Genomic DNA, 25,839 nt, shown 5'->3' on the forward strand with positions numbered 1-25,839 from the left:
GCCCCCCCACCATTTACATGTTCTCATATCCAATACCTCTTGTGTTGACATGTCTCAAATCCGTATCTCAAGATTCTGTCTTGCCAAAATTTCTGACTCACATATCTATCTGTTCAGTGAACATCTCCACAAGAACAGCTATCAGACATGTCAAATGTTGGGACATGGGACAAACAAATACCCCAATTTCTCTTCCCTCCTCACATTATCTCCAAATTTAATTTTCCCTCAGTTTCCACCATTTTAAAAAATATCACCTATCTAGTCATTTACCCAAGGCAAAAATCTAGGAATCTTCCTGGATTCCTCTCTTCTACTCACTGCCATCAATTTATCAAGAAGTACTCTTGTCTGCTTATCTTGAAAACAGATCCCTGTTTAATTCTCTTCATGTCCACTACTACCATCCCCAATGCAAATCCACCATCACCTCTCTCCTGAAGACAGCATTACCTCCTAACTAATCTCCCTGCTTCCACTCCTGCCTGTAATCTACAAAAGAGCAGAATGATATATTAAAAATGTGAAACACAAGCACGTGGGTGATTCAGTCAGTTAAGCATCCGGCTCTCGATTCCAGATCAGGTCATGATCTCAGTTTGTTGAGTTTGAGCCCCATGCAGGGCTCTGCATTGTCAGTGAGGACTCCACCCCTCCCTCTCTCTCTCTCAATAAATAACTTAAAAAAAATGTGAAACACAATCCCTAATAAAATCCGAGCATGATTATTTGAGGATATAGAAAAGCTGATTCTAAAATTTATATGGAATGGCAAAGGCACTAGGATAACCACAACAATTTTGAAAAGGAAGATTAAAGTTGTAGGAATCACAGTGCCTGATTTACACTTCACTAGATAGCACCATTTCTCGTCTTTTCCTTTTCTTTTCTTTTTTTTACATTACACTTCCCAAAGGAAACTTCTCAGACATTTTTTCCTAATTCCTCTCCATCCATGAAATTTTAGTGCCATTACCATAGTATATACCTGTTATATATGGTGGCCCTTTGCAGAACCACAGCCATTGTAATGTCTAAAGCCTTTTTCAACCCCTAAGAAGACACTTTTGACCCCTTGGGGGCAATATCACCCCCACTCAGAATACAAGGTACATAGCAACAATAATCAAGACAGACATTACTGGTGAATGGACAGACCTGTTAGCCAATGGAACAGAAGAGCCTAGAAATAGTCTAACAGCAATAGGAGCAACTGATTTTGACAAAGGTACACAAGCACTTCAAGAATAGCCTTTTCAACAAATGGCACTGGAACAATTAGACATTCACAGGCAAAAGAAGAGAATTTGATCTACATCTCACGTCTTACACAAAAATAAAATTAAATAGGATCAGGAAACTAAAAAGCAAACATAAAACTATAAAACTTAAGAAAATACCGGGGCACCTGGGTGGCTCAATCGGTTGAGCACCCGACTTCAGCTCAGGTCGTGATCTCACGGCCCGTGAGTTTGAACCCCACATCGGGCTCTGTGCTGACAGCTCAGAGCCTGGGGCCTGCTTCAGATTCTGTGTCTCCCTCTCTCTCTGCCCCTCCCCTGCTCACACTCTGTCTGTCTCTCTCTGTCAAAAATAAAGAAACATTAAAAAATTTTTTAAACAATAAATAAAAAGTTAAAAAAAGAAAATATCAGAGAAAATCTTCATGACCTAGGGTTAGGTGAAGAATTATTTGACAACTCTGAGTTCTTATACATATGACACCAAAGACACAATTCTTGAATATAAATAATAAACTGCTCTTCAAAAGACTGTTAAGTAATGAAAAGACAAGTTCACAACCAGGAGAAAACTGCAGGTCACATGTCTGATAAAGCACCTCTATCTAGAATATATAAAGAATTCTGCAAACTCAACAATAAACTCAACAAGTAACCTGAACAGATATTCACCAAAGAGAAAATATAGATGGCAAATGTGCACATAAAAAATGTTCAGCATCATTAGCCATTAGGGAAATGCAAATTAAAACCACAATCAGAATGACTAAAAAATCCTGACAACATCAAAAACCTGGGGAGGATGCTGAGCAACTGGACGAATTACACACTACTAATGGAAATGTAAAATGATGCAAATACTGGAAAACCACTAAACATACACTTACCATATGACCCACCAACTGCACCCCTGAAGAGCTAGCCTAGAAAAATGAAAACTTACATCCACGCAAAAACTTGTATACCAATGCTCATTGTAGCTTTATTTGTAACTGCCAAAATCTGTAAATAACCCAAATGTCTTTCAATAAGGTACACGGAGAAACAAACCGCAGTACATCCACACAACAGAATTTTACTCAGCAATGAAAAAGAACAAACTACTGCTACATCTAACAACTGACACAGATCTCAAGATCATTTTGTGGAATCAAAAAAGTCAACAGAAAGCATCAAATGCCGTATGATTTCATTTATATAACATTTTGAAGTGCCAAAATTTTAATGATGGAGGACAGATCAATGACTACCAGGGGTTAAAGTTGGGAGGAGAATGTGACTATTACAGGATAATATGATGGAGTTTCTCTGAATGACAGAACAGTCTGTACTCTGATTATGGTGCTATTTACTCGCATCTACACCTGTAATAAAATTCCACAGAACTATACACATAAGGGATGGGGATATGAACTACACATTTAAAAACTGTTGAAATCTGAATAGTCTTTACCTGAATTGATGTTATTATACCAAAATCAGTTTCCTGGTTTTGACAATGTAAAACAAACATGTAAGATACTGTCACAGACACTCTGTACTATTTTTGCAACTTCAGTAGTCCTATACTATTTCAGAATAAAACATAATAAAAATAGTAATCAAAGTAAATCAGATCATGTCAATCCCCTTCTTACAAATGCTCCAATGGCTTACCAGTACTATTAAAATCAAATCCAAACTATTTCCTTTGACTTATGAACCCTACTGGCTTTGATATCCCATGCCAATCTCAGACATCACCTACTACCACTTTTTCCCCTTCATCTCCACATACTCCAGCTTCATTAGTGTTCTTTCTGTTTCTCAAACATGATAAATGTGTCTCCACACTGGCTCTTTTTTTTTTTTTTTAACTGGAATGCTTTTTCTTCTGATTTTCATATAACTGGCTCTCTCCTCAGAAAAGGCTTCCCTTAAAATCTGGCTCAAACAAGCAATAAGGCCACTTGCTATCTTATCAATGTATTTTAATTCTCTGTATAGCTCTTATTCACCTGTGCTTTTCTTAAGTATTTATCGTCTACATACCACCTTTTATGTTGTTATTCTCTCAGTAGATCTCCAGAACCAGAATGGTGATTGGCACAAGACAAGTACTCAATAAACGCATGCTAAAATGATGAATAAATTATTCACATGGTTTAATATACCTGATACCAGTAATTTTTTAAAGCAATCAAATCTTACAAGTTTTATGTAAGCCACATGGTAATCACAAAGCAAAAACCTACGGCTCATACACAAAAGATGAAAAGAAAGGAATCTCTAAGTGCTCACTACAGAAAATCATAAAGGAAAAAAGGAAGAGAAAAGGAAAGACACTAAAGAATTATAAACAGCCAGAAAACAACATAATGGGAAGAATCAATCCAAACCTAAAAGAACAACTTTAAATGTAAGTGGACTAAATTCTTGAATCAAAAGAGTACGGGTAGCTGGGTGGCTCAGTTGGTTAAGCGTCCAACTCTGGATTTCAGCTCAGATCATGATCTCATGATTCATGAGTTCGAGTCCCACAAAGGGCTCTACACTGACAGTGCAGAGCTTGCTTGGGATTCCTTCTGCCTCCCTTTCTCTCTGCCCTGCCTGTTTTCTCAAAATAAATAAACTTAAAAAATATATTTTTAAAAAAGGTATGGAGTGATTGAATGGAAAAAAAAAGACAACCCAACTATAAGATGCCTAAAAGAGACACATTTCAACTTTAAGGACACATAAAAGTTAAAAGTGAAGGGATGGAGGGGTGGCTGGGTGGCTCAGTTGGTTAAGCCTCCAACTCTCGGTTTCAGCTCAGGTCATGATCTCATAGTTTCGTGAGTTCCAGCCCTGCATCAGGCTCCACGCTGACAGTGTGGTGCCTGCTTGGGATTCTGTCTCCCTCTCTTTCTGCCCCTCCCCCACTTATGCTGTCTCTGTTTCTCTCTAAATAAATAAATACACAAACCAACTAAAAAAAAAGTGAAAGGATGGAAAAAGGTATTCTATACAAATAGAAACCAAAGGAAAAGCAGGAGTACCCATACTTATATTAAACAAAATAGAGGGTGTCTGACTCTTGATTTTGGCTCAGGTCATGATTTTACAGTGCATGAGATCAGGCCCCTTGTCAGGCTCTGCACTGCCAGCATGAAGCCTGCTTGGGATGCTCTCTTTCCCTCTCTCTCTCTCTCTCTGTCCCTCCCCTGCTCATGAGATCTCTCTCTCTCAAATAAGTAAATATTGAAGAAATAAAAGTAAAAAAATAAGCAAAATACACATTAAGCCAAAGACAATAAGAAACAAAAAAAAAGGAGATCATTATATGATAATGAGGTCATTCCAACAAGAGAATATATTTGTAAATATTTACTCACCTGACAAAGAAGTACCTAAATATATAAGGCAAATATTAATAGACCTTAAAGGAGAAATAGAAAGCAATATAATAATGAAAAATTGTAATTCCCCACTTATTGCAGTGGGTAGATAATCCAGAAATAAAATCAATTTTTAAAAATTGGCCTTAAACAACACATTAGATCAGACAGACTTAACAAATACACATAGAACATTTCATCCAGAGCAGCAAAATAAATATTCTTCTCAATCACACATGGAACATTCCCCAGGATAGATCCTATGTTAGGTCACAAAATAGGTCAATAAATTGGAGAAGACTGAAATAATATCAAGCATCTTTTCCAAGCATAATGGTATTAAACAAGAAATCACTCATAAAAAGAAAACAGGAAAAATCACATGCTACAGATCAATGGGTCAAAGCAGAAACCAAAAGACAAATAAAAAATACCTTGAGTCAAATGAAAATGGAAATACAACATACTAAATAAACCTTATAGGATACAGCAAAAGCCACTGTACAAGGGATTTATAGCAATAAACATCTATGCTAAGAAAAAATAAACTCAAACAACCTAACTTCACACCTCACAGAACTAGAAAAAGAACAGCCAGTTAGTAAAAGAAAGGTAACAGCAAATAAGATTGAATCAGTAATCAAAAAGCTCCCAAAAGAAGAGAAATCCAGGACTAGCTGGCTTCACTGGTGAATTCTACCAAACATTTAAATAATTAATGGCAATATTCCTCAAACTCTTCCAAATAAATGAAGATATGGGAACACTTATAAATGTATTTTATGAAGCCTGCATTATCAGGATACCAAAACCAGAAAAGGATACTATAAGAAAAGAAAACTACAGGCCAATATCCCTGATGAACACAGATACAAAAAGCCTCAACAAAAGATTAGCAAATTGAATGTAACAATGCATTAAAAAGATCATACACCATGACAAGGGGGATTTATTCTAGCGGTGTAAGGATAGTTCAACATATACAAATTGATGTGATACAACACATTAATGAAGGATGAAAATCATATAATCAATAGATGCAGGGAAGGCATGTGACAAAATTCGACATCCACTTATTATAAAAACTCTCAAGAAAACGGGTAATAGAGGGAATATATTTCAACATAACAAATGCCATTATATGACAAGCCCACAACTACCACCATATATCAATGATGAAACGTTCAAATCTTTTCCTCTAAAATCATGAATTAAGACAAGAATGTCCAATCTTAATTTCTTTTTGCAAGGACCTAAATGCTCTGTAATTGGGCAATTTTTCAGGGTTGCTTTAGAAGTGAGCGACTAAAAGGAATGAGGTAAGATGACCCATACATAAAGAATCAATCTTGGGGCGCCTGGATGGCTCAGTCGGTTGAGCAACGGAGTTCGGCTCAGGTCATGATCTCAAGGTTTGTGAGTTACAGCCCCGCGTTGGGCTCTGTGCTGACAGCTCAGAGCCTGGAGCCTGCTTCCGATTCTGTGTCTCCCTCTCTCTCTGCCCTTCCCCCACTCATGCTCTGTCTCTCTCTGTCCCAGAAATAAACATTAAAAAAAAAAACCCAACAATCAATCTTACCAGTATTATTCAACATGATACTGGAAGTCCTGTCTAGAACAATTAGGCAAGAAAAAGAAATAAAAGGTATACATATCCAAAAGGAAGACAAAAATACTTTCTGTTTGTAGAAGTATGATGTTACATATAGAAAACCCTAAAGACACTGAAAATGGTAAGACCCTGGTGAAAGAAACTGAAGACAAAAATGACAAATAAATGGAAAGATATATCATACTCATGGATTGGAAGAATTAATATTGTTAAAATGTCCATACTACCCAAAACTATCTACAGATTCAATGAAATCCCTAGAAAAAGTCCAATGGCAAGGATATGAGAAGAGGGAACGCTTGTGTAAATGTAAAATTGTAAATTGGTGCAGCCATGGTGAAAAATAGTATGGAAGGTCCTCAAAAAATCAAAAATAGAACTACCCATATGATCCAGAAATTTCACTTTTAGATATTTATATGAAGGAAACAGAAACATTAATTCAAAAAGATATATGCACTCTCATGTTCATTGCAGCATTATTTATAACAGCCAATACATCAAATCAACCTAAGTGTCCACTGATGGATAAATGGGTAAGGAAAATATGGTGCGCACATGCACACACACAGGAAAATTATTCAGCCATAAAAAAGAAAGAAATCTTGCCATTTGCAACACCATGGATGGACTGAGTACATTACAGTAAGTGAAATAAGTCAGGTAGAGAAAGACAAATACCACGTGATCTCACTTATCTGTGGAATTTAAAAAGAAAAGAGTTCATAGATACAAGAAAACAGATTGGTAGTTGTCAGAGGCAAAGGGATAGGGGGTGGGTGAAATTAGTTAAGAAGATCAAAAGGCACAAACTGCTAGTTATAAAACAATTAAGTCATGGAATGGAATGTATAGCATGGTGACTACTGTTCATACTACTGTACTATATGTTTGAAAGTTACTAAAGAGAGTGTATCTTAAAAGTTCTCATCATAAGAAAAAAAGTTGAATCCCTAGGCTTTACATCTGAAACTAACATAATGTTAAATGTCATTATATCTCTATTTTTTGGGAGTTGTTCTTTCTTTGTTTCAAGTTTATAAATTCTAGTTAGTTAATATAATGGGCAATATTGATTTCAGAAGCAGAATTTAATGATTCATCCCTTAAATGTAATACCCAGTGCTCATCACAAGTGCCCTCCTTAATACACATCGCCCATTTAGCCCATCTTCCACCCACCTCCCTCCATCATGTTCTCTATAGTTAAGAGTCTCTTATGGTTTGCTTTCCTCTCTCTTTCTCTTTTTACCCTCTCCTATGTTCATCTGTTTTGTTTCTTAAATCCCACATGAGTGAAATCAAATGTTATTTGTCTTTCTCTGACTGACTTCTTTTAACATAGCACACTGTAGCTCCATTCATGTTTTTGCAAATGGCAAGGTTTCATTCTTTTTGATGGCTGAGTAATATTGCATTACCCAATGCACGTGTGCGCGCACACACACACACTGGATATTCAATATTCAGCCATAAGGAAAGAAATCTTTCCATTTATGACAACATGGATGAAACCTCAGGGCACTGTACTAAGTGAAATAAACTAGAAAGGGAAGGACAGATAGTGTATGGTATCACTTGTATGTAGAATTGGAAAGGGAAGGGGAAGGGGAGGGGGAAGAAGGAAGGAAGAGAGAGAGAGAGAAAAGGAAGGTAGGAAGGGAGGGAAGGGAGGGAAGGGAAGGAAAGGAGGAAGGAAGGAAGAAAGAAAGGAAGGGGAGAGAGAGAGAGGAAAGAAAGAAAGAAAAGGGAAGAAAGAAAGAAAGAAAAGGAAGGAAAGAAAGGAAGGAAGAAAAAGAAAGAGAAAAAGAAAGAAAGAAAACGAAAGAAAAAACAAAGGAAGGAAGGAAGGAAGGAAGGAAGGAAGGAAGGAAGGAAGGAAGGAAAGAAAGAAAGAAAGAAAGAAAGAAAGAAAGAAAGAAAGAAAGAAAGAAAGAAAGAAAAGGAAGGAAAGAAAGGAAGGAAGAAAAAGAAAGAGAAAAGGAAAGAAAGAAAACGAAAGAAAAAACAAAGGAAGGAAGGAAGGAAGGAAGGAAGGAAGGAAGGAAGGAAGGAAGGAAGGAAGATGTGGTATGTGTGTATACACACACACACACACACATCAAAAACAATGAAATCTTGCCATTTGCAACTACATGGATGGAACTAGAGGGTATTATGCTAAGTGAAATTAGTCAGAGAAAGACAAATATCATATGACTTCACTCATATGAGGACTTTAAGACACAAAACAGATGAGCACAAGGGAAGGGAAGCAAAAATAATATAAATACAGGGAGGGGGACAAAACATAAGAGACTCTTAAATATGGAGAACAAACAGAGGGGCTGTGGGAGGGGGGGATGGGCTAAATGGGTAAGGGGCACTAAGGAATCTACTCCTGAAATCACTGTTGCACTGTATGCTAGCTAATTTGGATGTAAATTAAAAAACAAAATTAAGAAAAAAATGAAAATATATACATACATACATGAAATAAAAAGTAAAAATTTCTAAGAATCTAAGAAACATTTATTTCAGAAAAATTAACAATGCCACTCTTCCTATGAATGACAATGATGAATAAGTAGTATTACATTAAAATATTTCAATATTGGTGGGGTTTTTTTGTTTTTGCAAATAACTCATCTTTATCACTTAAGACACAAAGTAAATGATCCTTAAATAAATGCCTTGTCTTTGGAAGAGGTGTACTCTTGAAAACAATTATCCAAAACCTACCCATGAGTAATGTATTCTGATGTTTAACCACATACATTGAAGGCAATGTTTATATGTTCCTGTAATACATACCTTTAAGTCATATTTTTTAAAAAAATTCTTAAAGTCATTTTTGTTTAAAAATAATTTAAAGTGATTAATAATAAGGCATTGTATCAAAAAGGTAAACACAAAGACATTTATTAGCAAAGAAATAGGGAAAAATTTAAACAGGCCTGCAACACTTTTGTGTATGCAATTCATCAAGAAATGTTGTAAAAGAACAAAACAAATGTTGGCTCATTCTGGAGCTTCTTTGTCATCATTAATGTATTCAGGTTTTCACAGCTGAACTGCTATACTTTGAAAAGATTTTCATGAAAGGAAACTCATACTCAATGTTTAAACAAAGCTGTCAGGTTACCAGAATTAAAATTAGTTTGAGTGTCCAGAAAATCTTCTTCTTTCTTCAAAAAAAAAAATATGGTGGTCTTTATTTGCAAACAAAATAAAAGAAGCTTTTGTTTAACCATGTGTATTTATTTTTGGGAAAAAATACAATGAAAGAACAATTTTAAAGTAAGACCATTTTGTTTCATTACTAGTTCTATTTCTCAAATTGATACAAACGATCTCCTTCTGTTTCTGTCTATCTGCTTGCCTTGTCAGTACAACTAATTGTCAGGGTTGGGGAGATCTCTTATATCTAAACAGAAGATGTGCAGTTTGTAACCTGCTTAATTCGCCTTATGTCCTACATGCCCTCAGTATGGTGTTCATTAAAGTCTCAGCTGTTTTGTTCATAGCAGTGGCAGCCTAAACATAGGCTTATTTTTCTTTGTTAAAAGGCCAGATTGTGCATAAATATAACCCTAATCTGTGTGTCTGGGTGTGTGAGTGTGAGGGTGTGAGTGTGTGTGTGTGTGTGTGTGTGTGTGTACGTGTGCATGTGCGTTAATGGCAAGAAATTATGAAGCATGTAAATGCTTCTTGGTTTTCCCATCACTCAAGCCATGTACCTGAACTCACTTAGTCCCTTGCCTCAATGTTTATTAACAATAGCACCACTCAGTCTTTGGAAAGAGGTTTAACATAACAGGCATCTCGAAAATCATATAAACTCCATTAAGTATGGAAAGTTAGTATAAATAAATGCTATTAATTGCCATTAAAAAACATTCTTAAGGGTCCTCATCCCTCCCCTGCAAAAAGTTCCTGGTAAGGTACAGGCTTCCAATCCTAACTGCTTCCATGTATTTGATTACACTGAAGGTTTAAATGAAACCTACTATTTTTGCCTTGGCAATAATATGGCTGAAAATAAATTACTTTTTCTGGCTTGAACAAAACAGTCAAAAGTTTTTATTTAACTGGTCCATCCACTCCATAATTTCTGTTCAATTCTGATCTGATTATAAGCAGATATTTCTATTACCTTAAGTTTTTAAATACAATATAAAAAGTAAGTCCCACTGATATGCATACAATTAATTTCAAAACTCATGTATGAACTGTATAGTTAACAGTGTTCACATGTATCAAATTAATCACATTCTGAAATCATTAAAAGTAGAAGTTATAAAAATGTGTCAAATATTTAATTACTGCTTTTTATGTGAAGTTTGATTAACAAGACAAAAGATTTATTTTTAACTTGTTACTTAGTTACTTGTGATGTTAATTTTAACATGTAATTAATTAAATGTACATAAAGGACTATTAAAATATTATGCCTGACAGCTGCAAAAAATAACTTAACCTTAAATGACTAAAAATTAAATACTGTCTATAGGTCATTTTGGCCCATAAAATATGCACTTTAAAATAAAATTAAATTATTAAATGTAGCTACCCAGATATGATGATTTTGAGCTTTTCTCAAGAACAATCAGACAAGTGATTAAAGAAAATGGGTTTATTAGGCAAAGATATTGGAGACAACTGAAAAAGTATCAGAAGATCCCCCCCAGAGTCTCCTTTTCATTCTTAAGGTTAATTTGTGATTCATTCATACTTTAAGTATTTATTTATAAAGGTGTTTTCAGATAGAAAAAGAGCAATGATTTTTACCCTAGTGTCGATCTTTTGTCATTAATCCACCAAGATTTAAGGAAAAGAGAGATTCTATACCAGACATTGAGGATGAAGCATCATAACTAAACAGTTGCTGAACATGAGAAAATTACAGGATGAAAAGCAAGTTCAGTAATAAAAAGCTGGTTAAAGTTAAGACCACTGCCTTGAGAGAAAGTAAGGTTATAGCAATTTCATGTTTTATTCTTAAGGATATGAATAGAAGGACTTTTCAATGCAATATGGTACACAATACTATTTCTTAGTATGAAACCTATCACACTACTGATGTCATAATTTGGAGAAACTTAATCATAAGGCACGATTAAAAGATAACAAACTTAGAACTTACCATGTTGTGAGTGGAACTAAAACTAAACAAATTAATCAGAAACTCAGTAGCTGACAGAAAGCCTCCCACTGGTGGCTTGGGTAACAGTCCTTACTCCAAGCACCTTGGGGGGACCTTTATAATTGGAATGACAGGTAGCACCAGGCATATAAACTACCATGGTCTAAAGCAACCTTCCCCAGGGTGAATTCACAAGGCCCAGGATCTGGTCTATGCACTTACACAAACACAGAGGGGGAGAATGAGGCACTAACATTAACCAACTTGAAGCTTCTTAAAATCAAAGAGAATAATACATTCGATTCTTCACACGTACAAGGAGAGTCTGGACAACACCAAATTATTAAAGAAATATAATTGACATAAAAAAGTGGAAATTATATTAGAGAATATCACTTTCACACTGAGAAATTTTAAGGTATGATGCTCCTGTCCCTACCACTTTCTAATAATGAAGAAAAATAAAGCAAATTGATACTTAGGATTTACTAAGTGGCTCTGGTGCTGAAATAAGGAACAGGTTTTTTTTAAGGTGCTGGGAGGTTATGATTCTGTACACATCTGAAAACATTATTGGCAGTTTTTCTGCTGTCTATGTTCAATTACTTTTAAAGATAAAATTTTTTAAAAGTATCATTGTAAAAGCCTCTTCATAATATATCAGTAAAAGTGACTCCAGAAAATGGCAGGGAAGAGAAATTCAGGGCCCTATCCCTCCACAAAAACAACTGATAAGCTGGCAAAAACTGCTAAGAATCAACTTTTGCAGAATCCTGAAATTTAGTCAAAAGCTTAACAAACAGGGGAAAGATTAATGAAGACAGAAGCTGCTACTTTGTGGTAACCTGGTGCAGGTTGTTCATGCCAGAGTGAGCTATACCGACTCTCTTCTGAAAGAAAAGTAGTTGAATGTTTCAACCCGTCTGGCAGCTCCCTGAAGGAACACTACAAGTGCTTGCCTTTGTTTTTTCTAACTGGAGCATTCTCAGGGCTGGGGCAAATTTCCTGGTGGCATTTGCTAAAAGCAGAGAAAGTTAAAAGTATTGGCCGCAGTAGACGAGGGCAGGAAATAAGTCAGGACAAGCCACAGACAAACCACATAGCATAGGTAGGAAAAGGTTGGGAGAGGAGATATGTAGGAGAATATGGACTTTCAAAAGTTGCTATGTAGCTGAGGGAACCAAGAAGGGCCATGTGCATACTCAGAAAAAGCCTGAAAAGACTCAAAAGTGTCACTTGTGGATGAACTTCATTCTCCACGCAAGCAAGAAGTAAAAACTAAGGCAAAGTTGTAAATAGCCTAGCGAAGCAATTAAGGAATGCCTGCCTTGACAAGAGCCATTATGGTCTAAGAGAGTACTTTTATCTTCTTCTTATTTTGGCTCCAGATATTTAAGGAAAATCTGTCAAAACACTAGCTGAACACTAAACTAATATAACAGAGACTTCTGTAATTACACACAAAGAATGTAGACTTTATAAAATATCAGTAATAGTCAAATCATGGAAAGAGCCCAAATGTCCATTGACTGATCACTATATAAAGAAAGTGTAGTACACACACACACGCACGCACGCACGCACTGGAATACTACTCAGCAATGAAAAAGAATGAAATCTTGCCATTTGCAACAATGTGGATGGAACTAGAATGTATTATGCTAAGCAAAATAAGTCATTCAGAGAAAGACATATCATATGATTTCACTCATATGTGGAGTTTGAGAAACTCAACAGATGAACATAGGGGAAGGGAAGGAAAAATAAGATAAAAACAGAAAGGGAGACAAACCATAAGAGACTCTTAAATACAGAGAACAAACTGAGGGTTGCTGGAGGGGAAGTAAGTGGGGGGATGGGTTAAAGGGTGATGGGCATTAAGGAGGACACTTGTTGGGATGAGCACTGGGTGTTATATATAAGAGATGAATCACTAGGTTCTACTCCTGAAGCTAAGACTACACTGTATGTTAAATAACTTGAATTGAAAGAAAAAAGTCATTAAAACAACAACAACCTGAAACTACCAGAAACAACAAACCCCAAAGAGGAGTCACCACACTATGATATTCAAAACAATCCAATTTTCAACAGAAAATTAAGAAGCATGCAAAGAAACAATGAAGTATGGCCCATTCAAAAGAAAAAAAATTATCAGAAAATGTCCCTGAGGAAGCCCAGCATTATACTACTAGACAAAGACTTCAAATCAATTGTCATAAATATGTTCAAACAGCTAAAAGAAACCACACCAGGAGAACAATGCCTCAACAGAGAATACTAATAAAAAGATCAACAATTATGAACAGAAACAAAATCGTAATTCTGAAGCTGAAAAGTACAGTAAATAAAACTAAAAGTAGGAGCACCTGGGTGGCTCAGTCGGTTAAGAGGCCGACTTCGGCTCAGGTCATGATCTCACGGTCTGTGAGTTCGAGCCCCGCGTCGCGCTCTGTGCTGACAGCTCAGAGCCTGGAGCCTGTTTTGGATTCTGTGTCTCCCTCTCTCTCTCTGACCCTCCCCCATTCATGCTCTGTCTCTCCCTGTCTCAAAAATAAATAAACGTTAAAAAAAATAAAAAATAAAACTAAAACTCAATGAAGAGGTTCAACAGCAGATTTGAGCAGGCAGAAGAATAATAAGGAAACCTGAATATAAGTTGAGGAAGACTATTTAGTCTCAAGGGAAAAACAAAAAACAAAAACAACACAAGAATGGGGCATAGATAGAGAGTAGAAAAAAAATGAAGAGAATCAGTGAGACCAAAGTTGGTTCTTTTTAATTTTTTTAAATGTTTCTTTATATTTGAGACAGAGAAAGAGACAAAGTGCAAAGTGGGTAGAGAGAGAGGGAGACAGAATCTGAAGCAGGCTCCAAGCTCCCAGCGGTCAGTACAAAGCCTGATGAGGGGTTCGAATTCATGAGCTCAAAGTTGGCTCCTTGAAAAGAAAACAACACTTGACAACTCTTTAGCTAGACTGACAAAGAAAAACAGTAAAATCAGAAATGAAAGTGGAGACTGCCACAGACTTTACAGAAATAAGAAAGATTTTATAAACTACTAGAAACAATTTGAAACAGAGAAAATTTGAACAGACTTGTCAGAAGTACAGAGATTAGAACAATAATCAAACTATACCCCCCCCCCCCCACAAGACCAGGACCAGATGGCTTCACTGGTAGTTCTACCAAATATTAATGATAATTAACACCAATCTTTCTCAAGCTCTTCCAAAAACTAGAAAGGGAGAGAGCATTTACCTATTAGGTAAATTAGGGAGAGAGCATTTACCTATCAGGCCAGCATTACCCTGATACCAAGTAAGATAAAGATATTATAAGAAAACTATAGACCAATATCCTTTATGAATATCAGTATAAAAATCCTAAACAAAATGCTAGCAAGCCAAATCCATCAGCATTTTAAGAATATTATACACCATAACCAAGTGGAATTTACCCCAGGAAAGCAAAATGTTCAGTGTAGAAATGTAATACATAACATTAATAAAATAAAGGGGGGGGAAATGACATGATCATTTCAATTGGTGCAGAAAAAGCAGCTGACAAAATCCAACATCCATTTCAGATAAAAACACTCACAAACTAGGAATGGAAGGAAATTTCAATATAAAAAAGGGCTATTATGAAAAACTCAGAGCTAACATTAATCATTGACGAAAGACTAAAAGCTCTCCCCAAAATCACAAAGAAGGCACCACTTTTATTTAGAACTGTACTAAAAGTTCTAGCCAGAGTAATTAGGCAAGAAAAAGACAAGGCATCCAAATTGAAAAAGAAGAAGTACAATGACTGCTATTAAATGTTGACATGATCTTCTATAGAGAAAATACTAAAGAATACACAAACACACTCACGCTAATAAATGAATTCAACAAAGTTGCAGGATACAAGATCAATGTACAAAAATCAGTGTATTTAAAAAAATTTTTTTTAGTGTTTATTTTTGAGAGAGAGAGAGAGAGAGAGAGAGAGAGAGAGCGCACCAGCAGAGGAGGAGCAGAGAGAGAGGGAGACACAGAATCTGAAACAGGCTCCAGGCTCTGAGCTGTCAGCACAGAGCCCGATGCAGGGCTCGAACTCACAAACTGTGAGATCATGACCTGAGTCGAAGCCGGACGCTCAACCAACTGAGCCACCCAGGTGCTCTCAGTGTATTTCTTTAATTAGCATAATTGCAAGCCAGATAAATTCAGCAAGTATATTAAGGTTCATAATAAACATATCTTTTTGACAAGAAGCCTCTAAATACATGTAAAGAAACACTTTTGGTTTAATAGTCTCAATGCTATCAAACCCAGAGCTTAAGATACTGTATTTAAAGAAAATTTTGGAAAAAGGAATATCCAATTACTCCCTGTCACATTTGCATTATATATATTTGTTTTAATAACACAGTAATGGTTATTCTTTCTAAAACAGGGGTCAACATGTGTCAACCTGAAGACTCTCTCTCTCTCCCTCCGCCCTTCTCCCCAACTTACACTCTCACATACTCTCTCTCAAATCAAATTAAAAAGAAAATTAAACGTAAGTCAACAAACTACACTCCATGGTCTGAACCGACTGACCTCCTGTTTTGATAAGTAACATTTATTGAAACACATCCACAGACATTTGTTTAGAAACTGTCTATGACTACTTTCAGGCTAAAATGCCAGGGCCCACATATCTAAAATATTTACTATGTGGACCTTAAAAAAAACGCCAACCTCAGTTCTAAGAAACAACCTAGTATAGAAATTTACCTGAGATTAACATATGACAGTGAAACTAAGATTTCTCTTTGACCCTGTTATTATATGTAACCAGCCTGTCAAAATCCTAGAAAAATTCCAAAAGTATGGCTGAGTGAATGTTCTAATGACTGTGAAATGATTTCCAATCTAGAATGAAGAACAGAGTCATACAAAGAAGAGGTGTGCTCACAAATGAAGAGAAAATGCTTTAAAAAAAACTGTTAAACAGAGGATTCGGTTTGTAGTAGGAAATGCTGATGATAAAGAGTATCTCTGCAAAGGATCAGACTATAAGAGGATTCAGTCTCTTTCAGGAAGGAAACAGAACTATTACCAACTAAAAAGGTCTGAGTTAATTGACAGTTGTAAACAGAGAGGGTAGCATACTTTTTTTTTTTTAATAATTTGCTATTTCAAGAATCCCTAGTCCTGAGTATTCTGTATATTTCAAATAGGTTAAGCACGCATATTCTATGTTAAACCGGCATGATGAATGAAGGGAAAAGGTACGGTACCACTTGAAGAAGTAAAAAGCAATGAAAGAGGAACCCTAGATTTTTTTTAACCAATAAATATTATTTTCAGAGCCATTTTACTTTAAAAAAAAACAACAACAAAGTATGGAGTTCTCATACAACCCTCACCTTCACATACATAGTTTCCCCTAATATTCACATCTTGCGTTGGAGTAGTACATATGCATCATATGTAATCTGATGCATGAATAGGTATACATTATGATTAACTGAAGTCCATAATTAATGATCTACTCTTTATGTTGTACACACTATGGGTTTTGACAAATGTATGACTCGTACTCATCATTACAGTATCATACACAATGGTGTCACTGCCGTAAAGATTCCACTGTGCTCCACTTATATATCCATCCCTCCCTCCACACTACATCCCACCCCTAATGACAACCACTGGTCTTTTTACTGTCTCCACCGTTTGGCCTTTTACAGAATATTATCTTATTGGAATTACATGCAGGCTTTGCAGACTGGCTTCTTTCACTTAGCAATATGCATCTATGGTTCCCCTGGTCTTTCTGTGGCTTACCAGGTCATTTCTTTTTATCAATGAGTAATGATTCTACTGCATACATGTACCACAGGTTTATCCATTCCACTACCAAAAGCCATCTGGGTAGATTCCAGGTTTTAGCAATTATGAATAAAACTGCTATGAACACTGTGCAGGTTTATATGTTTTCAACTCATATGGGCAAAGACCAAGGAGTGCAACTGCTGGATGATAGGGTAAGAGTGTGTTTAGTTTCATTTAAAAAAAAAAAAAAAGAAAGAAAGGGTTCCAAACTGTCATTCAAAGTGGCTGTACCAGGTTACATTTCCACCAGCAGTGAAGGAAGAGTTCCTGTTATTCTACATCTTCACTAGCATTTGATGATGTCAGTGTATTAGATCTTAGATATTCTAAAAGGTGTGTACCAGTATCTCATTTTAATTTGCAATCCCCTGATGACCCATGATATTTAGTATCTTTCCCTAAGTATATTTGCCATGTGTATATCTTCTTTGGTGGGGTTTCTGATCAGATGTTTTGTCCATTTTTTAACTGGGTTGTTTGTTTGCGTATTGTCGAGTTATAAATGTTCTTTGTCTATTTTACATATTTTTGATGTTTATTCATTTTGAGAGAGAGAAGAGAGAGCGCATGTGCATGAGAGCTGGGGAGGAGCAGAGAGAATCCCGAGTAGGTTCTGCACTGTCAACATGGAGCCGGAAGTGGGCTCAAACCCACAAACCATGGGATCATGACCTGAGTGGAAATCAAGAGCTGGGCACTTACCTGACTGAGCCACCTGGGCACTATTTTTTTATCAGCTATGTTTTGCAGACTTTTTTCTCAGTCTGTGGCTTTTATTTCCTTCTCTTCACAGTGTCTTTCAAAGAAAAAATGGTCTTAATGAAGTCTAACTTATCAATTTTTTCTTCCATGGATCATGGTTTTGGTTTTGAAACTAAAATGTCATTGCCAAACCAAAGACCACAAAGATTTTTTCCTATATCATCTTCAAAGAATTTTATGGTTTTGCATTTTACATTTGTACATTTGGGTTTATGATCTAATTTTTGTGAAAGGTGTAAAATCTGTGTTTACACTTTGTTTTGTTTTGGGGGCATTCTTTTTTTTTTTTTTTTTTGCAAGTGAATATCCAGCTTTCCAGCACTACTTGTTGAGAAGACTATCTAGTCAAGATCACTTAACTGTATTTGTATGGGTTTATTTCTGGGCTCTCTAAAGTCAGGCAGTGTCAGTCTTCTAACTTTGTTCTCTTTCCATGTTGTGTCGGCTATTCTGGATGGAACTTAGATTATAAGAGATAAATTCTATCTAGTCACACGGGGAAGTGACTGAACAAATGCATAGAACCAGGTTGTGAATGTCTTTGAGGTTTCTTTAAAACTTTACTTAATCAAAGAAAACTCAGGCTGCTAGAAAAAAGCAATTAACCTCTTATACTTGACTTTCTTTGATAAAACCAGTCAATGTTTCTTTTAAAAATCTATTCCATTTTAAAGATCAAACATTTAAATAATCGATTCCAGTTACTTTTCTAATATTCTATAGTATAGGCCAAGGAATCAATAGACAAATCATTTTAAAATTCAAGATAGAATTCAGAGATCAGGTATAATGAGAATCTAATCAGGGCCAAATGAGAACTATTGGTATACACATACCAACCAAGCAGCAGGTTACCCATGCTAAACTCAAGACACTATTTAGAGAATTACCTAGACTAATTTTCCACTATTGCTAAGTTGTTCTATTAGAAGCTACACTATTCTGACTCATTTAAGAACCTGGTAAGGTGAAGTCAGAACTGGGGACAAATAATGAAAACCAATGGGAGATTGTTGTATAAACATTTACAAGTACTGAAAAACTAAATATACTCTACTCCTATGAACCCCCTCCCTAGAAATAAGAACTATAGTTAATTTTTCAAAGTCTGTGGGTTCTCTAAGCTTCTTGCATTTTACATTTAAATATTATTTACCTAATTACTCTTATGCCTTCTTCTTTCTTCACTTGCAACTTTACAAAATGTTGTCATTAACCAAAGGCGAAAAAGGAAAGAAGATGAATGCAACAGAAACTTAAATCAATCAAACTAGGCAAAAAAGATTGTCAAACTAATTTTTAAGATTAGAGTATTGAATTATCTGGATTGCATTTATATCCCTTCCACATAAAATCACCACTTGATTACATGATAGCAAATCTTGCTGTCATGTTTACAGAGAACAGGAGACCTTGCTAATTATGACTTGGTTGACAATTCATCTGCTTCCCCTTACTCTGCATATATAGAAACAGAAATATAACCATTTATTCATCCCTGGATCTTCTGACCTCAACACAGAGTAGGCTGAGTAGAAGAAGAGCTTTTTATTATATTGGCTATTAAAGTGAATTCTGAGGTAAGAAATATTCATATGAAATTCTTTTTTAATTTTTTAAAACAGTATTTATTTTTGAGAGACAGAGAGAGGCAGAGCCTGAGTGGGGGAGGGGCAGATAGAGAGGGAGATACAGAATCCAAAGCAGGCTCCAGGATCTGAGCCTGACGTGGGGCTCGAACCCACGAACCAAGAGATCATGACCTGAGCCAAAGTTGGACATTTAACCAACCAGGCCACCCAGGTGCCCCTAAAATGTTTTTAAAAGCAGATTTGAAAATAAAAACTTTTTTGCTTCCTACCATTTTTATATTCCACATCATTCTATTCCTCTCCATTATTACAGTGATTAATTAGAAGTGACCTATTTTATGATACTCAAAAATGTTATAAGCAAAAACCAGATAAAACTAACACTTAAAATTTTCCAGAATTTGTGTTCCCTTCCAAACTACCATTAAAAGTTTCCAAAACTATTTAAACAATGATACATAGGACATGTATTGGTAAGAGCCAAAAAAAGATATTTTTTATTTACATTCTTTTAAGCTTTGCTTTCTAGCTTTATACTTTCTCTTCCATCACTTTATATCTAGCAGCTCTTACACAAAATCACTCAGTCCATTAAAAGTTTCTTTCTTTCTGTTACAAGAAACCGAGAATACATTATTACATTTTTCTATGTGAAGTATGCTATTAAATAATAGCTTGTACACTAATTAAAGCAAATCTAATTGTGAGAACACATTGACATTGTTAAAGTAAATTACTCAATTTGTTAATAGTTTCATTTCAAGTGACCTTAATTGTATTAATTGTGATACTAGCAAATTAAATTGAAGAGCATTAAATACATTGTTCTAATATGTCCTAGAGGAGCAAATTTTCCATTACATCAGCAAAGAGAAAATAATGATTATGTGCCCCCACCCCCAAGGTCTCTGTCTCTGTCCCTCCCTTTCTCTCTCTCTCTTTTTCTGTCTCTCTCTCCCTCTCTCTCACACACACACAATAGGTCATACAGAAAAGGTCATACTAGACTGCATTTAATATTAGTATTTTAATACCCATAGCAGGGCCTTAAAGAGAACATGTACAAGCAACTGAGTTTTAGATAAATGGCTAATTTTAAGGCATTCTTTTACCTCAGATTAAGCAGAAATTACTTCACCATTATAAATAGTTAAAATGTTGAGAATGAGGAAATCAATAAAGATTGGTACAGAGAACTGCAACGTGAAAATATATTTTAAAAATCATACAACTGTGTAAATCAGTCATTACTTACTAAATGCCTAGTATCAAGTCATAAGAATACATATTTTAAAAATAGTTATGGCCCCGGGCACCTGGGTGGCTCAGTCATTTAAGCATCCAACTCAGGTCATGATTTCACAGTCCGTGAATTTGAGCCCCGCATTGGGCTCTGTGCTGACAACGCAGAGCCTGGAGCTTGCTTCAGATTCTGTGTTTCCCCCTCTCTCTGCCCCTCCCTTGCTCTCATTCTTTCTTTCTCTCTCTCAAAAATAAGTAAATGTTAAAATAAAAAAAGTAGTTATGGTCCTCATTTCTTGAGAATAAATTTAATTGTTCAACAGAGATAATAATACAGACTGTTAAATAACTCCCAGTCTTTAGAATAAAATCTACACTCCTCAGCTTGGTTTACAAAATCCTCAATCTGGCCTCTGCCTATTAGGCCCATCCTGTGCCACTGCCATGCCACCCATGATGGCCCAGCCACAGTGATCTTTTTCAATTCCTCGAATATGACAGGCCTATTCCTATACTGGGTTAGGGACTTCCTTTGTATGAACTCTTCCCCTTTTCAGAACTGATAGTTCTCACTGTCAATCTCAATCTCTCTCTCTCTCTCTCTCTCTCTCTCTCACCAATTTTGCATGCCTCGCTCCTTCTCATCTGTCATTTGCACCTAGCTGATATATCATCTTCTTAGAGAAATCTGTGACAATATGAAGTAGGCACCCAGTCATTCCTCATAAGATTATCCCATTTTAATGTTTTGCCTAGTATTTATCACCTTCTTATGTATGTATTTTTTATTTCCATACTTTTTTTTTTTTACCATTCACATGGTAAAATGTGATTTCTACTGAGAGAAAGCACTCGGTCTACTTGTTTAACAGTTTATCTCCCAATACTAGATGATCAATAACTATTTTTTAATGAATGAATGAGAAGTCCTGTGGCCTACAGCCCTTACTGCGTGTGATAAAATCTATATGACACTATAAATCTCTATTCATTAATCGAGTATCACGAAAATGTCAACATGTCATGTCAACACGTCTGACTGAAAACCTATTAAGTTCAGGGGCTCCTGGCTGGCTCAGTCAGTAAAGCATATGACTCTTGATCCCAGGGTCATGAGTTCAAGCCCCAAATTGGGCATAGAATTTACTTGAAGACGGAGAAGGAGGAGGAGGAGGAGGAAGAGGAGGAGGAGGAGGAGGAGGAGGAGGAGGAGGAGGAGGAGGAGGAAGAGGGGGAGGAGGAGGAGGAGGAGGAGGAAGAGGAGGAGGAGGAGAAAGAAAAGAAAGAAAAAGAAAGAAAGAAAGGAAAAACCTTAAGTTTCATAATAACAGATCTATTCACAAGACTAATTAAAGATTCAAACTGATAGCACTGTTCTAAGCTTGGTCAAAATCAGTCATATTCTATTAAAATTGTCACTCAATGAAAATGCTAGGAAGTCAATTGTATTTAAGTCTCTCCACATTTGGAAGATGAAAGGAGGAGAAAAGGGAAAGCAGGAGAATTATTAGTATTTAAGCACACATATTCCCATAACATAAATGTATTTGGTTCACACATTGCCATGTATGTGACCTGATTAAGTAAAAGTTCATTCTCACTGTTTGTTGATAAATTAAGGCTAGAGGGTGGTTTTTCTGACTAAAACAACGTATTTGTACATTCTGAAAAGATAAAACAATCACTATAATGTATAGGAATACAATAATTACGAAATGGTAGAAAATCATTTCCAAAGACTCAAATAAATTATATGTTTAATACTGGAGACATAATAAAAGTAAATAACTTGAACCATACAGGAGTGCTAATTCCTAGGGTCACATGTACCCCAATGTTTATAGCAGCACTATCAACAATAGCCAAATTATGGGAAGAGCCCAAATGTCCATTGACTAATAAATGGATAAAGATGTGGTGTATGTGTATGTATGTATATGTATACATATATACATGTATATATATACATATACATACATACACATGTATATATGTATACACACACACACACACACACACACACACACACACACACACAATGAAATACTACCTGGCAATGAAAAAGAATGAAATCTTGCCATTTGCAACAACATGGATGGAACTGGAGAATATCATGCTAAGTGAAATAAATCAGTCAGAGAAAGACAAATATCATGTTTTCACTCATATGCGGAACTATAGAAACTTAACAGAAGACCATGGGGGAAGGGAAGGAAAAAAAATAGTTACAGAGAGGGAGGCAAACCGTAAGAGATGCTTAAATACAGAGAACAGACTGAGGGTTGATGGGGGGTGGGGGCAGGGAAAATGGGTGATGGGCATTGAGGAGGCAACTTGTTGGAATGAGCACTGGGTGTTGTATGGAAGTGATGAATCATGGAAATCTTCTCCTGAAGCCAAGAGCACACTGTATACACTGTATGTTAGCTAACGTGACAATAAATATTAAAAAAATAAAAAATAAATAACTTGAGATATTACAATTTTTATGACTTACTAGCTTCTTAATTTCTTATATTTGAAACACTCAGATTTTCCTAAAATGTGAAAACAAAAGAGTTTGAAGCTAACATAATATTTCTGATCGTGTGCTTTCCTATATCCCACACATGGGATTCCTTCTCAGGAAATTCAAGGAGCAGTAAATGGTCAAACTCCAGAGTAAAGTACAAGTATTATATGCAAATGATTTCATATTTCAGAACACCTATTAAATTAATAAGCAAGGCCTCCTTACAGCGAAAGTATAGTGACAGCAAACTAACTTATTTTTAATACTCGCAAAATACAAGTTAAGAATAAAAAATACTTGAGATCAAGGGCACCTGGGTGGCCCAGTAGGTTAGGCTTCTGACTTCAGCTCAGGTCATGATCTCACAGTTCGTGAGTTTGAGCCCGGCATCGGGCTCTGTGCTGGCAGCTCAGAGCCTGGAGCCTGCTTCCGATTCTGTGTGTCCCTGTCTCTCTGTCTGCCCTCCCCCTCTGCCACACACACTCTCACTCTCACACACACACTCTCTCTCTCTCTCTCTCTCTCTCTCTCTCTCAAAAATAAACATTTAAAAAATTAAAAAGAAAGAAACATTAAAAAAATACTTCAGATCAAATTAACAATATATAAATAGGGTAAAGTATGTTTTCAAAGCTTTTGTAAGATCTTTTAAGGATAATGTTAGAGAACAACCACAGAAAAATCTACATTTACAAATATGAAGGAAAATCACAGTAATAACCAAGTAGCTACCTCTTCTTATTACAAATTACATAATTTCCAAACTGTTAAAATATGAAGTAGGTATCAACATCTACCAGTGCAATACAGATTAAAACTCTGTGCAGTAAATTGACTATTCTCCATCCTCACTATTTAACAAGATCACTGGATCTTTAATAATTGTAAAAATTGAGTGTTTTAAGTGAAACACATAAGGTGCTTAAGTCTACAAAAAAAATTTACGAATATCCAAGTATAATGGTATTTAAATGTTTTTTCTTTAACTACTATTAGGTGAAAAGAGAATTTTACCAAAATATAAAAGCTCTTTTGAAAAATACACCTGGCTTTTGTATTACATAGCACGGCAAAGGAGAGGATTTGAACTTGGGAATAATAGGTTTTGGGGTATTTCCGCTAGAGGAAGAGCAGGAGAAATACAGAAGAGGGATTGAAGAGGTCCTGGATTATTCTCCCAGAGTAAGATTTCAATTTTTTCTTCCTATTTCAACTTCCCTGGATATTCCACTCTTACCTCTAATTGAGTAAAATCAAAGTAAGAAAGCCTGTGATCTTTAAAAACAGTAGTTTAGATAGATACAGTTTTTAAAATTGGTTAATGCTACGAAAGGAGTTAGAGGCAGCATGAGGGACCTGGAGAATTGTACTTGTAAGGGACTAATTATTCATTTCACTACTACGCCATGGGGGAGGGGGATCTGTTTTAATATGTAAATGAATAAGAAGGAGCTGTTGTAGGAGATGCCAGGTGATAAGTCCGAAATACTTTTCTAAGTCCTGTGAGCTCAGAGCTGGATTTGTCATTATTTAAACAGCCAAAACTCTGGCTCTCCTCTGGCTCTTTTCTGGCCCCACTAATTAGTAAAAGCAAGTAACATAATTCTTTGATAAGAAATCCACTATCATTTCACCTAAGTGGGGTTTTTTGACTACCTTTTTTTAAGGTTTTAAGATAGTACTGCCGCTCTGAATCACCTATATCTGCTCTAGTTATTCCTAGACCCAGGCAACCAAAGCCACCAGCACACGACCTCCCATTTGTGGAGATCCAATGGGGTAAAGGGCTGACGAAGCAAGGTAGAAGAAACATTCCTTTGCAGACCAACTTGTGCCCAAGGGGGTAGTGCCAAGAGCTCTTGCAGGGCTATAGTTTGTGTCTCCCCCAGGGACAAGAGTGAGGTCTCCTTTGATCCTAAGACCCTGGGAAATGAGTAACAGTCAGGTATAGCCACAAGGTGACTCAATGACTCTTCACAAAACCCCAACTCTAAAAGAGCCTCTCTCTTCAGGTAAATAAAGGGAAGTGCCATGCCAAAAGAAAATTTGAAATAAAACTAAAAACCAGATGCAATTAATAAGGAATGGACAACTCAATGGGAAAAAAAAAGGATCAGAATTAAGTTCTGAAGACAAGTCTTTTATTTCAAGGATCTACATTTTACAAGAAGTGAGTGCCATTGTTAACGTTAAAATGTCTAACTTGCTAAATCTCGATTCACCATGAGAACATGAATACATAATATTCACGTATAACCACCCAAATCTCATATTAAAAAGTAAATCGGCCCTTCCTCACTATTCAACTATTTTGCCACTGACATTTAACTGCTATCTTTTTATGTTAATTCTGAATCAGATTTTTAGTTCACTTCCATCCACTAAAATGAGTTAATGGTATCTTGAAAATGGCTTAACCACTAGTTACAGATCATCAATACTCTTCCAATCACCAAATCCTTTATTTTCTCTTTTTGTACTCTTTAACCTATGCAATCCTTGAAGCATTGACCTCTTTGGA

At 35.9% G+C, this 25,839-nt stretch overlaps 1 protein-coding gene across 10 annotated transcripts in view; it reads right to left on the reverse strand.

The window, feature by feature from the left end:
• TBC1D5 (TBC1 domain family member 5) overlaps positions 1-25,839 on the reverse strand; it is a 530,924-nt gene that overhangs the window by 302,966 nt on the left and 202,119 nt on the right. The window lies entirely within an intron of this gene.

The sequence above is a fragment of the Acinonyx jubatus genome, chromosome C2 (genome assembly GCF_027475565.1).
Source record: "Acinonyx jubatus isolate Ajub_Pintada_27869175 chromosome C2, VMU_Ajub_asm_v1.0, whole genome shotgun sequence".
Taxonomy (NCBI): Eukaryota; Metazoa; Chordata; class Mammalia; order Carnivora; family Felidae; genus Acinonyx; species Acinonyx jubatus.